The sequence below is a fragment of the Callithrix jacchus genome, chromosome 20 (genome assembly GCF_049354715.1).
Source record: "Callithrix jacchus isolate 240 chromosome 20, calJac240_pri, whole genome shotgun sequence".
Lineage (NCBI taxonomy): Eukaryota > Metazoa > Chordata > Mammalia > Primates > Cebidae > Callithrix > Callithrix jacchus.
The window spans coordinates 33091041-33104346 of NC_133521.1; positions in this window are offsets into that span (position 1 = coordinate 33091041).

The window sequence follows — 13306 nt, forward strand, 5'->3', positions numbered from 1 at the left end:
CTGAGTGTAGTGGTGGCTGTCCCAGGAAGCTGAGGTGGGAGGATTGCTGAAGACCAGAATTTTGGGGCTGGAGTGACCTGTGATCACACCACTGCACTCCAGCTTGGCCAACAGAATGAGATCCTGTCTCTAAAATAAAAGAAAAAAAAAAAAAAGAGAAAATAATCATATGTATTTTAAACTCTAACTTGGGGACTGGCATTGCTGTTGACGCTGTGCTCATTCATACAGCACAGAACAGTGACTCCTGTTTGGCGTAACCACCAAGTGTATGTAAATTAAAGAGGGTAATTTTTTTATTGGGTTATTTGTAGCCATGACAGAGTACTCCAAAATTAGATAGTTGTAAGAGTTGCACAACTTTGTGAGTATATTAAAAACCGTTGACCTGTACCTTTGAGAAGGGTGACATTTGGGATATGAGAATTTAATCTCAATAAAGCTGTTGTAAAACAAAAGGATACAATCAAACAGAATACATTATATGAAAGTTCACGAAATATTTCACTGTCTGCTTAAGTGAATATGCAGAGGAAATTGTAAGAAATACAGTGAATCTTGCAAAATTCCATAAAATGAAAGTAAATTGAAATGCAGTGCACTATTATAAAATTAAAAATCAATAGTATTAACAGTTGTCAACATGATATTGGGCATGGTGTGATGCCAAGGTGGGAGGACTGCTTGAGGTCAGGAGTTCAAGACCAGTCTGGGGAATATAGGGAGACCCTGTAACAACATAACAACAAAAAAATTATAAGTTAAAAACAACAACAGCAACAAATCCTATAGGACACAGGTCCCAAGTTTTCAATTAAAATAGATGAGTCAAGGGCGGGTGCAGTGGATCACGCCTGTAACCCCAGCACTTTGGGAGGCCGAGGGAGTGGATCACGAGGTCGTGGATCATGAAGTCAGGAGTGTCTCTACTAAAAATATGAGAATTAGCCAGGCATGGTGGCACACGCCTGTAGTCCCAGCTACTCAGGAGGCTGAGACTGGAGAATCGCTTGAACCTGGGAAGCAGAGGTTGCAGTGAGCCGAGATTGTGCTACTGCACTCCAGCCTGGGCAACAGAACAAGACTTTGCCTCAAAAAAAAAAAAAAAAGTATGAGTCGAGTCGATGATGGCATAAATACTCAAATAAAATGCGCTTTGATGGGCAAAGAACACATAAGACGTGGAGTAGATTTTGTGACTATCTTAAATTTTGCAAATAAGGTTACTAACAAATAGGAATTTATTCACTAGAGTGAATTAATAATATGCACAATAAAAATATATTAAAATTTAACTTGAAAAAAATCCATTCATTCCTAAATGTTCACTTTCTTTTCTCAGTTAATCAGAAAATTCCAACCCTTTAATGAGCATTAATTTATGTATTGGCCAAGAGACCTGATTCATGATTTCTATATACATATTACTAAGACCTTAGAAAAGATTAAATTAAATTACAATTAAAATTCAATATTTTATGAATCACTAATATAATATTCAATGTTTTTATTGAAACCTATTATATTAATAAATATTTAAAGCTATTAATTATTACATTAATAAAATATACTTGTTTTATTGGTAATAGTTTCATTGCGCTAGGTTAAAAATACCAGCATATATAAATTTTAATAAAATTGAGAATTATTAATATGTTTTTCTTAGAATATTTAACTATAATTCAAAGAGAATATTTGTTTTTAATGTATCATTAACATTGTAACTATTATTACAGAATTTAAAGTTACCTTTCCATTTTAATAATAAATGTTGGCTGGGCGTGGTGACTCACGCCTAATATCCCAGGACTTTGGGAGGCTGAGGCGAGCGGATCATGAGGTCAGGAGTTCAAGACCAGCCTGACCAACATGGTGAAACCAGGTCTCTACTAAAAATGCAAAAATTAGCCAGGCGTGGTGGCACACGCCTGTAGTCCCAGCTACTCAGGAGGACAAGACTGGAGAATCACCTAAACCCGAGAGGTGGAGGTTGTAGTGAGCCAAGATCATGCCACTGCACTCCAGCCTGGGTGACAGAATGAGACTGTGTCTCAGAATAATAATATAACGATAATAAATGTTGTGACATTGTGCAGATCTTCCAAGATTTTTTGGGTGGCTTTCGTATTAAATTTCATATAAGGGGCCAGTATTTGTACCATGAAATCTGGCTGTTTAAACATCTGAGAGCTCTTAATGTCTGGGTGATACAGGAAGAAACATAAGTAGGTTTTCGTTTCAGTCACATCTTATTGCTAAAAAACTCAAAGTATGAAAAGTCCCAGAATCGTCTCTTTATTACATACAGTGTATACAGTTTCTTTTATTTCATCATCTGAAGACTTGAGGGCTGGGCGCTGTGGCTCAAGCCTGTAATCTCAGCACTTTGGGAGGCCAAAGCAGGCGGATCACGAGGTCAAGAGATCGAGATCATCCTGGACAACATGGTGAAACTCCGTCTCTTCTAAAAATACAAAAAATTAGCTGGGCGTGGTGGCGCGTGCCGGTAATCCTAGCTTTTCGGGAGGCTGAGGCAGGAGAATTGATTGAATCCCGAAGGCGGAGGCTGCAGTGAGCCAAGATCGCGCCACTGTACTCCAGCCTGGCGCCTGGTGACAAAGTGAGACTGTCTCAAAAAAATTAAAAAAAAATAAAAAATTAAAGGCCGGGCGCGGTGGCTCACGCCTATAATCCCAGCACACAAGGATTGCTTGAACCCAGGAGACAGAGGTTGCGGTGAGACGAGATCGCGCCATTGCACTCCAACAACTGGGTAAAAAGAGCGAAACTCAGTCTCAAAAAAAAAATAAAATTAATTTAAATTAAAAAAAAAAGAAAAGACAAGACTTGAGAGAAAACACATTAAAATTTTGCTAACCGGAGACTAAAGTGGTTGTAAAAACGGCCTGTAGTGTCAAGAAATGTGCAGAGTTTTCTACAAAGAAAGCATCCATTGAACTGTGATCTGGAAGGAAAAAAAAAATTAAGCATCCAATCAAAATGGCTGACATCAGGAGTTGGTGAACATCTTTGCGGTCCATTTTTGTTCCAAATTCTTTATACTTAGAAGCAATTTGAGTGTGAGCCAATTATATCCCCTGTTAATTCATTTGCTATATATATATGTTGTATATCTGAGATATATATATACAGATTATATATTTGTGACCATAAAAAACAATGATTAAAATAAAATTGGATGACAATGGATAGTGCTGAAATAATCTTATGCTGAAATCGAAACGTGGCCACTGTCTGTGGGTTATTAATACATGCCTCCTTAATTCATCTTTCCAAAAGACATTCTGATAAAAACAGTTGCCAAAAACTGATGATTATGAGTTTGAATTCTGATAATCAATGTTTATAGAACTGGATTGTGTTATAAATGTCTATCAACGAATTTTATTGTTTTTCATAACATGGATTTTATGTTTTCATGACAAGGCCCATATTTGTTTATTTTTATTGATTTTCTAACAACCAGAATGCTCAAGGATCAGTTTTTTCTTTTCCTTTACTTTTTTTCTTTTTGATACAGAATCTCGCTCTGTTGCCCAGGCAGGAGTGGAGTGCAGTGGCATGATCATGGCTCACTCTAGCCTCTAGACTCAGGTCACAAGTGATCCTTCCACCTCAGCCTCAAATAGCTGGGACTACAGATGTGTCCCCCCATGCCAAGCTACAGCAATAATAATAATAATAATAATAATTTGTTCTGATGTAAATTTATTTTTCTTTAGTTTTTACTGCATAGTTTGCATATACACAAATAAAGGTTCTACTACCTCTGATTAAACCCTGATGTTAGAGAAAGGCTCTATCTCACTATGTTCATCCATTTGAAATGCATTCAGTATCTATTTCACAGAATAAAAAGATTTCAGGAGAGTTGTCAGAAACAATGATCTTGCATCCTTCCCTCATTTGTTTTGAAGAATTTGAAACATATTTGCCTTTGAATAGATTTCAGAAATTTATTTCCTGATGCATATATTGTTTTAAACTACATGTAACTCTTAACTGATTTTTTCATATTATAGAAAAATGAAACTATGAATAAATGTATCAAATAAAATATTAGAAACCTAAAAAAGAATTTTTAGGTTAGCAAGTTATACAGAAGGTGATTTTCCTATTAATGATCATATTATTGTTTCTAGTACAGTTTTTTTGGGGGAGTTGAGTTCTTGCTGTTGCCCAGGCTGGAATGCAGTGGTCTGATCATAGTTCACTTGAACTCCTGGGCTCAGGCCTCCCTCTTCAGCCTCCTGAGTACCTAAGACTACAGGCATGTGCTACCACATTCATGTAATTTTTGAAATTTTTTCTAGAGACAGGATCTCAAAATGTTAAAGACTCATAATCTTTACTTAGCAGTTCAATTGTTAAATATCTAAAACATCATCCATGTCCCTGCAAAGGACATGAACTCATCCTTTTTTATGGCTGCATAGTATTCCATGGTGAATATGTGCCACATTTTCTTTATCCAATCTATCATTGATGGGCATTTGGGTTGGTTCCAAGTCTTTGCTATTGTAAACAGTACCACAATGCATATATGTGTGCATGTGTCTTTATAGTAGAATGATTTATAATCCTTTGGGTATATACCCAGTAATGGGATTGCTAGGCCAAATGCTATTTCTATTTCTAGATCCTTGAGGAGTTGCCACACTGTCTTCCACAATGGTTGAACTAATTTACACTCCCATCAACAGTGTAAAAGCGTTCCTATTTGTCCACATTCTCTCCAGCATCTGTTGTCTCCAGTGAAGCTGGAAACCATCATTCTCAGCAAACTGACACAAGAACAGAAAATCAAACACTGCAAGTTCTCACTCATAAGTGAGTGTTGAGCAGTGAGAATACATGGGCACAGGGAGGGGAACCTCACACACTGGGGCCTGTTGGGGGTGGGGGAGTGGGGGAGGTATAGCAGGGGGTTAGGGGATTGGGGAGGGATAACATTAGGAGAAATACCTAATGTAAATGATGGGGAGATGGATGTAGCCAACCACCATGGCATGTGTATACCTATGTAACAATCCTGCATGATCTGCCCATGTACCACAGAACTTATAATAATAATAATAGTAATAATAAAACTTAAAGCAACAAATATAATTAGGAGCAAACATTTTCTTTTTCTTTTCTTTTTTTTGAGATGGAGTTTCACTCTTGTTTACCCAGGCTGGAGTGCAATGGCGTGATCTCGGCTCACCGCAACCTCCGCCTCCTGGGTTCAGGCAATTCTCCTGCCTCAGCCTCCTGAGTAGCTGGGATTACAGGCACGCGCCACTATGCCCAGCTAATTTTTTGTATTTTTAGTAGAGATGGGGTTTCACCATGTTGACCAGGATGGTCTCGATCTCTTAACCTCGTGATCCAGCCACCTCGGCCTCCCAAAGTGCTGGGATTACAGGCGTGAGCCACCACACCCCGCAGGAGCAAACATTTTCAAAAGCTAAATCACCCAGACAATGAAGCTACCTATTAAACTAATATTGTCTGTATATTCCTGCATTTAAATGACAGTCCATGATCATAATTAATCAAATATTAATACTATACTTCAGGCTGGGCGCGGTGTCTCACGCCTATAATCCCAGCACTTTGGGAGGCCGAGGCGAGTGGATCATGAGGTCAAGAGATCGAGACCATCCTGGTCAACAAGGTGAAACCCGTCTCTACTAAAAATACAAAAATTAGCTGGGCATGGTGGTGCGCGCCTGTAGTCCCAGCTACTCGGGAGGCTGAGGCAGGAGAATTGCTTGAACCCAGAAGGCGAAGGTTGCGGTGAGCTGAGATCGTGCCATTGCACTCCAGCCTGGGTAACAACAGCGAAACTCCGTCTCAAAAAAATAAATAAATAAATAAAAAGTATACTTCAGTTTATACTGTTTTATATATGCTATGGGAATAAAATAATTGAAATCATAATAAAATGTATCTACTAGTTTTCAACCTTCTTTAGAAAATCTCTTCCTTTCTCCCCAAAATCTCATGAGAACCTGAAGAAGAAAATCATCATTATTTTAAATTGCATTTAATTTTTCATTCAGCTTTCTCAGAATTGAAGTAGATCTGTATGAATTTGGGTTTCATTTTGCAGATGATTGTGATAATAAGAGAAAATGTGTGGTCCTTACAATAACTGAATTATACAGAGAGGTGTATTGTATCAGCCTAATCTTCTGTACTAGAAAACCTTCTGTCATAATTGGTGAATCAATATATTGTCTTAAACCTATTTGTTCAAAATAAATCTGTCAAAAGTCAAAGTCCCCACTTATAGACTGCACTGACTTACCAAAAACTTATATTTTGTCTGTCATAAAAATATTTTAGGCCAGGCATGGTGGCTCACACCTGTAATCCCAGCATTTTGGGAGGCCAAGGTGGATGGATCACCTGAGGTCAGGAGTTTGAGACCAGCCTGGCCAATATGGTGAAACCCCATCTGTACTAAAAATACAAAAAATTAGCCAGGCTTAGTGGCAGTAGCCTGTAATCCCAGCTACTTGGGAGGCTGAGGCAGGAGAATTGCTTAAACCCAGGAGGCGGAGGTTGCAGAGAGCCGAGATCGGGCCATTGCACTCCAGCCTGGGCGACAGCGAGACTCTGTCTCAAAAAAAAAAAAAAAAAAAAAAATCAAGGCAATTCATAATTGGATTTTTTAAAAACATTATTGAAGAGACTTAGGAAGAGACAGTTGAACGTTTCCCATTTTGTCTTAAAAGTACCATTAAAATGATAGCTATTTATTGGCTGTCAGGGTAGTTTTATCTTCTAGTAAATACAATATTTATGTGACAACATATACTTTTTAAAAATCAGAAACCCAAATACAATTGTGATGTAAAGTAGCAAATGAGACAACAATTATGAAAGTAACTCTGAAGACAAAACCAGGATTACAATGGCTTGACAGTTAAAAAACTAGGATCAAGAAAACTACTCAGAAAATACCTGGCTGTAACTTCAAGCAAGAAGTTCCCGTTCTGGAAAAATTTCTATGAAAAATAATTCAGTAGTTAAAGAAAGAACTTGTAGTGACCAGACTTCACTTTAAGGCAGAATTCACAGAATACAGAATGAAACCAACACAAGATTCCAATAAATAAAAGATACCATGACAACAAGGAATTTTTGTTCTTAAAGGGCCTCCATAGTGTGACATGGTAAAAAGCCCCATAAGTCTGCATACCTCAACCAATACCTTGGCTTTCTGTTGAAACTGCTCTGTGTAACCCAAATGTGACAGGCAAGCTGTCCAAACCCACACCATCTTGGCCCCTGCGATTTGTAATAAGTAATTAAGGACTGTAATTTCCACCCTACCCAGACAATGTGTAAACAAACGCTTATCTTGACTTTTGCAAACCACTTAAGTAATGATCAGAATGTCAAAAGTCCCCTGGCCCTCGGAATGTCCGGAGCCCCTCACCCTCATCACCTCCCAGGAGGTGATTTACAGAATCCGAATGTCTGAAGCCCCTCACCCCCACCCCCCAAGTGGTTTTTACGGGTATAAAAGGTCTTGACACCCGTCTTTCAGGGCCACGGGTTGGAGAGACACCAGTCCACGAGTCCTCCGTGGCCGCCTGCAATAAAGACCCTGCAATTTGGCATACTTTTGTCTTGGTGTTGATTTTCTATGCTCGCTCCAGTATAACAATAGATAAAAGATTTTTAGGTGTAGGAAGATATTTTCACTGGGTTCAACTATTTACTTATATATATATTTTACTCTTTTCACCAAGTATCCTAGTTTCTTAAAAAATATCTTTACCCTTTTTTTTTTCTGTGTATTCACCTCTTTTTTTTTCTCTCTTTTTTAGACGGAGTTTCGCTCTTGTTGCCCAGGCTGGGGTGCAATAGTGCGATCTCTGCTGATGGCAATCTCTGACTCCCGTGTTCAAGCTATTCTCCTGCCTCGGCCTCTCGAGTTGCTGGGATGACAGGCAGGTGCTACCATGCCCGGCTATATTTTTAGTAGTGACGGGGTTTCTCTATGTTGGTCAGGCTGGTCTCAAACTCCTGACCTCAGGTGATCCGCCTGCCTCGGCCTCCCCAAATGCTGGAATTACAGGCGTAAGCCACCACACCTGGTCTTTCACCTCTTACTTAAGCTGCTTAGGGATGCAATTATAACCTTTACCTTCTCTCCACCAGGCACTCGCTGAGTGGCAAGTTTATTTAACTAAATGCTTGCTTAGAAATTCTAAAGACGTGGCCGGGTGTGATGGGTCACGCCAGTAATCCAAGCACTTTGGAGGCCAAGCGGGGGGGGGGGGGGGGGTGCGGATCACCTGAGGTCAGGAGTTCAAGACCAGCCTGACCGACATGGTGAAACCCCATCTTTAAAAAAAAAGAAAAAAAGGCCGGGTGCGGTGGCTCACGCCTGTAATCCCAGCACTTTGGGAGGCCGAGGCGGGTGGATCATGAGGTCAAGAGATCGAGACCATCCTGGTCAACATGGTGAAACCCCATCTCTACTAAAAATACAAAAAATTAGCTGGGCATTGTGGCCTGTGCCTGTAATCCCAGCTACTCAGGAGACCGAGGCAGGAGAATTGCCTGAACCCAGGAGGGGGAGGTTGCGGTGAGCCGAGATTGTGCCATTGCACTCCAGCCTGGGTAACAAGAGCGAAACTCGGTCTCAAAAAAAAAAAGAAATTCTAAAGATGCAATGTTGAAGCAAACCAGGCACCCCTCTGGAAGCCTCAGGACCAGGAGAATGCCTACAGATAATGGTCAATTTACAATCTATTTCTGTTCAGATGGTGCCAGCCAGACCACCCCCTAGATAAGAAGCAAGTCACATAGAGACGGGGTTTCACCATGTTGACCAGGATGGTCTCGATCTCTTGATCTCGTGATCCACCCGCCTCAGCCTCCCAAAGTGCTGGGATTACAGGCTTGAGCCACCGCGCCCGGCCCTTCCTTTTCACTTCTAACTTCATCTTCCTGATTATCTCAGCAAGAAAAATGTAGAGCTCAAATGGTTAGCCTGCAACTGTAGAATTAAACAGTCTTCTAAAGCTCTCTATCTTCCTCTCTTCATTGCCTGCTTTGAATCTGCTGTTACTAAGTTGCTGGTGCTGAGATAAGACTCATGAGTTGTGCTCTAAATGCAATGTAAACATTGGATATTTGTTTGAAACTGAAGGAAAAGTAAGAGTAAAAGAGACTTTTTTTTTTTGAGACGGAGTTTCGCTCTTGTTACCCAGGCTGGAGTGCAATGGCGCAATCTCGGCTCACTGCAACCTCCGCCTCCTGGGTTCAGGCAATTCTCCTCCCTCAGCCTCCTGAGTAGCTGGGATTACAGGCACGCGCCACCATGTCCAGCTAATTTTTTGTATTTTTAGTAGAGACGGGGTTTCACCATGTTGACCAGGATGGTCTCGATCCCTTGACCTCGTGATCCACCCGCCTCGGCCTCCCAATGTGCTGGGATTACAGGAGTGAGCCACCGCTCCCGGTAAAAAGAGAGTTTTTAAAAAACCAAACTGCCACGGAAACTGCTTTACTCAAATTTTGTTTTATTGATTGATTGATTGAGACAGAGTCTCGCTTCATTGCCTAGGCCGGAGTGCAGGCGTGATCATAGCTTACTCCAGCCTCTGTCTCCCAGGCTCAAGCAGTCCTTCTGCCTCAACGCCCCCCCCCCCACCCCCCCAAGTAGCCAGGACTACAGATGTGTGCCAGCCACCACACTCAGCTAGTTTTTAAAAATTCTTCATAGAGCTGGGATTCTTGCTATATTGCTCAGGCTGGTCTTGAACTCCTGTCTCAAGTAATCCTTTTGCTTTGGCCTTACCCAAATTTTGCTTCACAGTTTTCATTGGATTATATATTGTGGCAAACAAAGTTTAGCCACGTAAAGATGTTTCAATTTCATTAAAGAATAATGTAGATCCAGCTATCTTTTATAAAATGGTGAGTTGGTATTATTAGCTAGATTTCAGAAGTAAAAGCTATTGGACTTTTGTGTGTGTACATATGTGTTTAGATATATTTATGTGTATGTTCATATGTTATGTTATATGTTGTGTCTAGCATGCTACTAAATTGGCTTGTAAGTAAATGAGTACTCATAAATTAAATCCAAATGCTTTTCAAGTTTATGTGAATTTAATAATCCTTGATAAATAAAACTTAGTTTTAAGAATGTTTGTGATAAAAAATAGATAAATTTTCAGACTTGTCAACACATATTTTTGTCTGAGTGTATTGGCCAAATGGTTTTGTATTGTCATATATTAGGATGTCAGGGTTCGATACATAAGTGTTATAAGACTATAAACCCAGCCAAAACCAGAATAATCTTTATGTGATTTCGTTGGATGAATAAGATTGAGTATTATTTGTTCAGTGAAAACAGTTAAATCTTCTAAGTTATTGACAAAATGTTTAACTTTAATGTTCTTAGATGAACATCTTACATTCACTGGTTTTAAAAATCGTTAATAAATAAATAACTTCAAATATTTACTACTGATATAGTTTGGTTGTGTGTCCCCACCCAAATCATGTTGAAATGCAATCACCAGTGTTGGAGGTAGAGCCTGGTAGGAGGTGATTTGATCATGAGGGTAGGTTTCTCATGAATGGTTACCACCATCTGCTTGGTGCTGGCCTCATGACAGTTAGTTCTCATGAGAGCTGGTCATTTAAAAGTGTGTGGCTCCTCCTCGATCTCTCTCTTGCTTCTGCTCTGGTCATATAATGTGCCTGCTCCTTGTTTGCCTTCTGCCATGATTATAAGCTTTCTGAGGCCTCCCTAGAAGCCAAGCAGATGCCAGCATCATGCTTCCTATACAGTCTGGAGAACCATGAGCCAATTAAACCTATTTTCTTTTGAAATTACCCAGTCTCAGGTATTTCTTTACAACAATGAGAGAAAAAACTAACCTTTGTGTAATAGCTCAGTTTTCAGAAGTAATATAGATACACTATTAAAAATGGAAAAATTGAGTACATGTAAATGAGATAAATGCTTGTAAATGAACTTTTTGTATAGTTTAAAATCTTAAAAGCATATAGGATGCTTATTGGGTATCTGGGTCATTTCCAGTTAAGAAAAGGTTATTACATGTGGACTAGTTCTCATCTGTAAAATGTTAATATCCAATAGGCAGTTCAGGGTTTCTTGCTTCCTACATTTATGTAAAATATGTAAAAGAAGATGTGTTCTTATTGAGAAAAAGAATAATTTTGTCTAATTTAAAACTTATTTAAAAGTTGATTTGAATTATGGATTTGAAAAGGTTATTTATGAAATAAGGTAGAAAGTTACCAGTAGATAAGGGAGAGAGATGTGAAGAAAGATATGGACATAAAGATGTCTTTTTGGTAAGGAAGGTTATAAAGAAAAAAGAGTACTTTTATCTGAGAAACAATCTTGTAAGGTAAATTCTTGTCCTTAAGTAAAATGACTAGTTATTTAAGAAAGATGTAGCATAGGGGACGTCAGAAAGTCCAATCCAAACATGCCATACATCGACTGTGTAAGCTGTTAGGTTTACCAAGGGGAGTTTATAAAAGGAATTTTCTATGTGATTAATTTAGCTCTAATTAATAGGGAATTATTTATAATAACCTTTCTAAAGAATGGTTCCCTATGTTAAAACAACATTTTCTTAAGATATTGATTTACCCTTAATAAAATTACAAGAAATTTTGTGTTTCAATTATATAATCTATTTTTTAAAAATTCTCAGATTAGTATCTTAAAAGTTCAACTCTTATGTTTCACTACTTACAGCTTCTTTTTTGCCCCTTAAAATGGTCTGAGATGATAACTCTCTCCTTCAGCTTTTTCATTAGCTCCTGTAACTTTTCTCCTTTGGTTCCAACTGTTGTTATGGCCCGACGGTGAAATATATTTATCTTAGAGGTCCATAAAATCAACGTTTTCCTCTAGTATAACTTAATTCTATACATTGGGCTTTCCTTGATGTGTCTAAATTTTCAATATAGTCAGGAAACTTCTCATGTAAATTACTGAGACTCACGTATTTCCCTGCTATATTGATAAACTCAGACATATTCTTTTTGTGTCCAATTAAATCCAAGTACTTTTTCCATCAAGTTTGATTTCCAGACTATCTAAATGGGCTTCCTATGAGGAGAAGCAGTCACACTAAATAAGGTTTTTCTTTGCTTTTTTTGGTAACTGGCTTAAGAAACAAGATTTTACATTTTATCAAGATAGTTCATATGTTGTCTTTATTAGGTTTATAATTGCTTAAAAATCCCCTGAGATTTTAAAGAATTAAAGTTTTTATACCCATGTAACTTTCTGAATTGCCTTTTAAGTCTTTTAATTATCACTTTGGACAAATGAATAACTATTGTTTTACAAGAACCTGTGGTTCTCTTTTGATCATATATTTTAAGGCTTTTAACATCTTTGACAGACATCTTCAAAATTGAATCATAAATTAAGTCTCTGACTTATTGTTGGGGTTTAGCAAAGTTATACTAATTTTTTTATTTTTTTTATTTTTTGAGACGGAGTGTAAGGGAACCATCTCAGCTCACTGCAACCTCCGCCTCCCAGGTTCAGGTGATTCTCCTACCTCAGCCTTCCTGAGTAGCTGGGATTATAGGCATGCACCACCACACAAGGCTAATTTTGTATATTTAGTAGAGAGGTTCTCCATGTTGGTCAGCTGGTCTCGAACTCTTGGTCTTAGGTGATCCACCTGCCTTGGCCTCCCAAAGTGCTGAGATTACAGGAGAGAGCCACCGTGTCTGGCCAGTTGTACCAATTCATCACTGCAAAGTTATAAAATATTTTTACAGTTTCCAGTCAGGTCATTAACTCCAGTGTCACCACCTCCAACCCTTGAAAAGGTCCTCATCAAGTGCTATCAGGTAATCTTTGTGCTGTTAAGTTAAAGGGCTTTGACTCTTGGATACACATATCTTGTTTAAGTATTTGCCGCCAAACTCAAGTTAACTGAAGCCTTGTCTTTAAACCTGGGCAAAGGTGGACAAAGTAAACTGCTTTCATGAGACACAGGCAAAGGTCTATATCCCCAAACATTAAGATTTGCTTAATAATTTTGCCTGTATCTGAAGTAATGTAATTTAAATATTCAGCTACCTGTGGGCTTCCTTTCCTGTCATTCTTGGAACTAGGCAAGATTTACGACCTTTTTGTTGAAAATGATGGTAATTTTTTAAAGGTTTTATTTTGCCTCCAAAATGTGAAATTATTCAGTCCTTCTGGGCCCAGGGAGTATTATGGAAAGGTGAATGTGTGAGATTGTAAGGGCTGGTCTTGAGG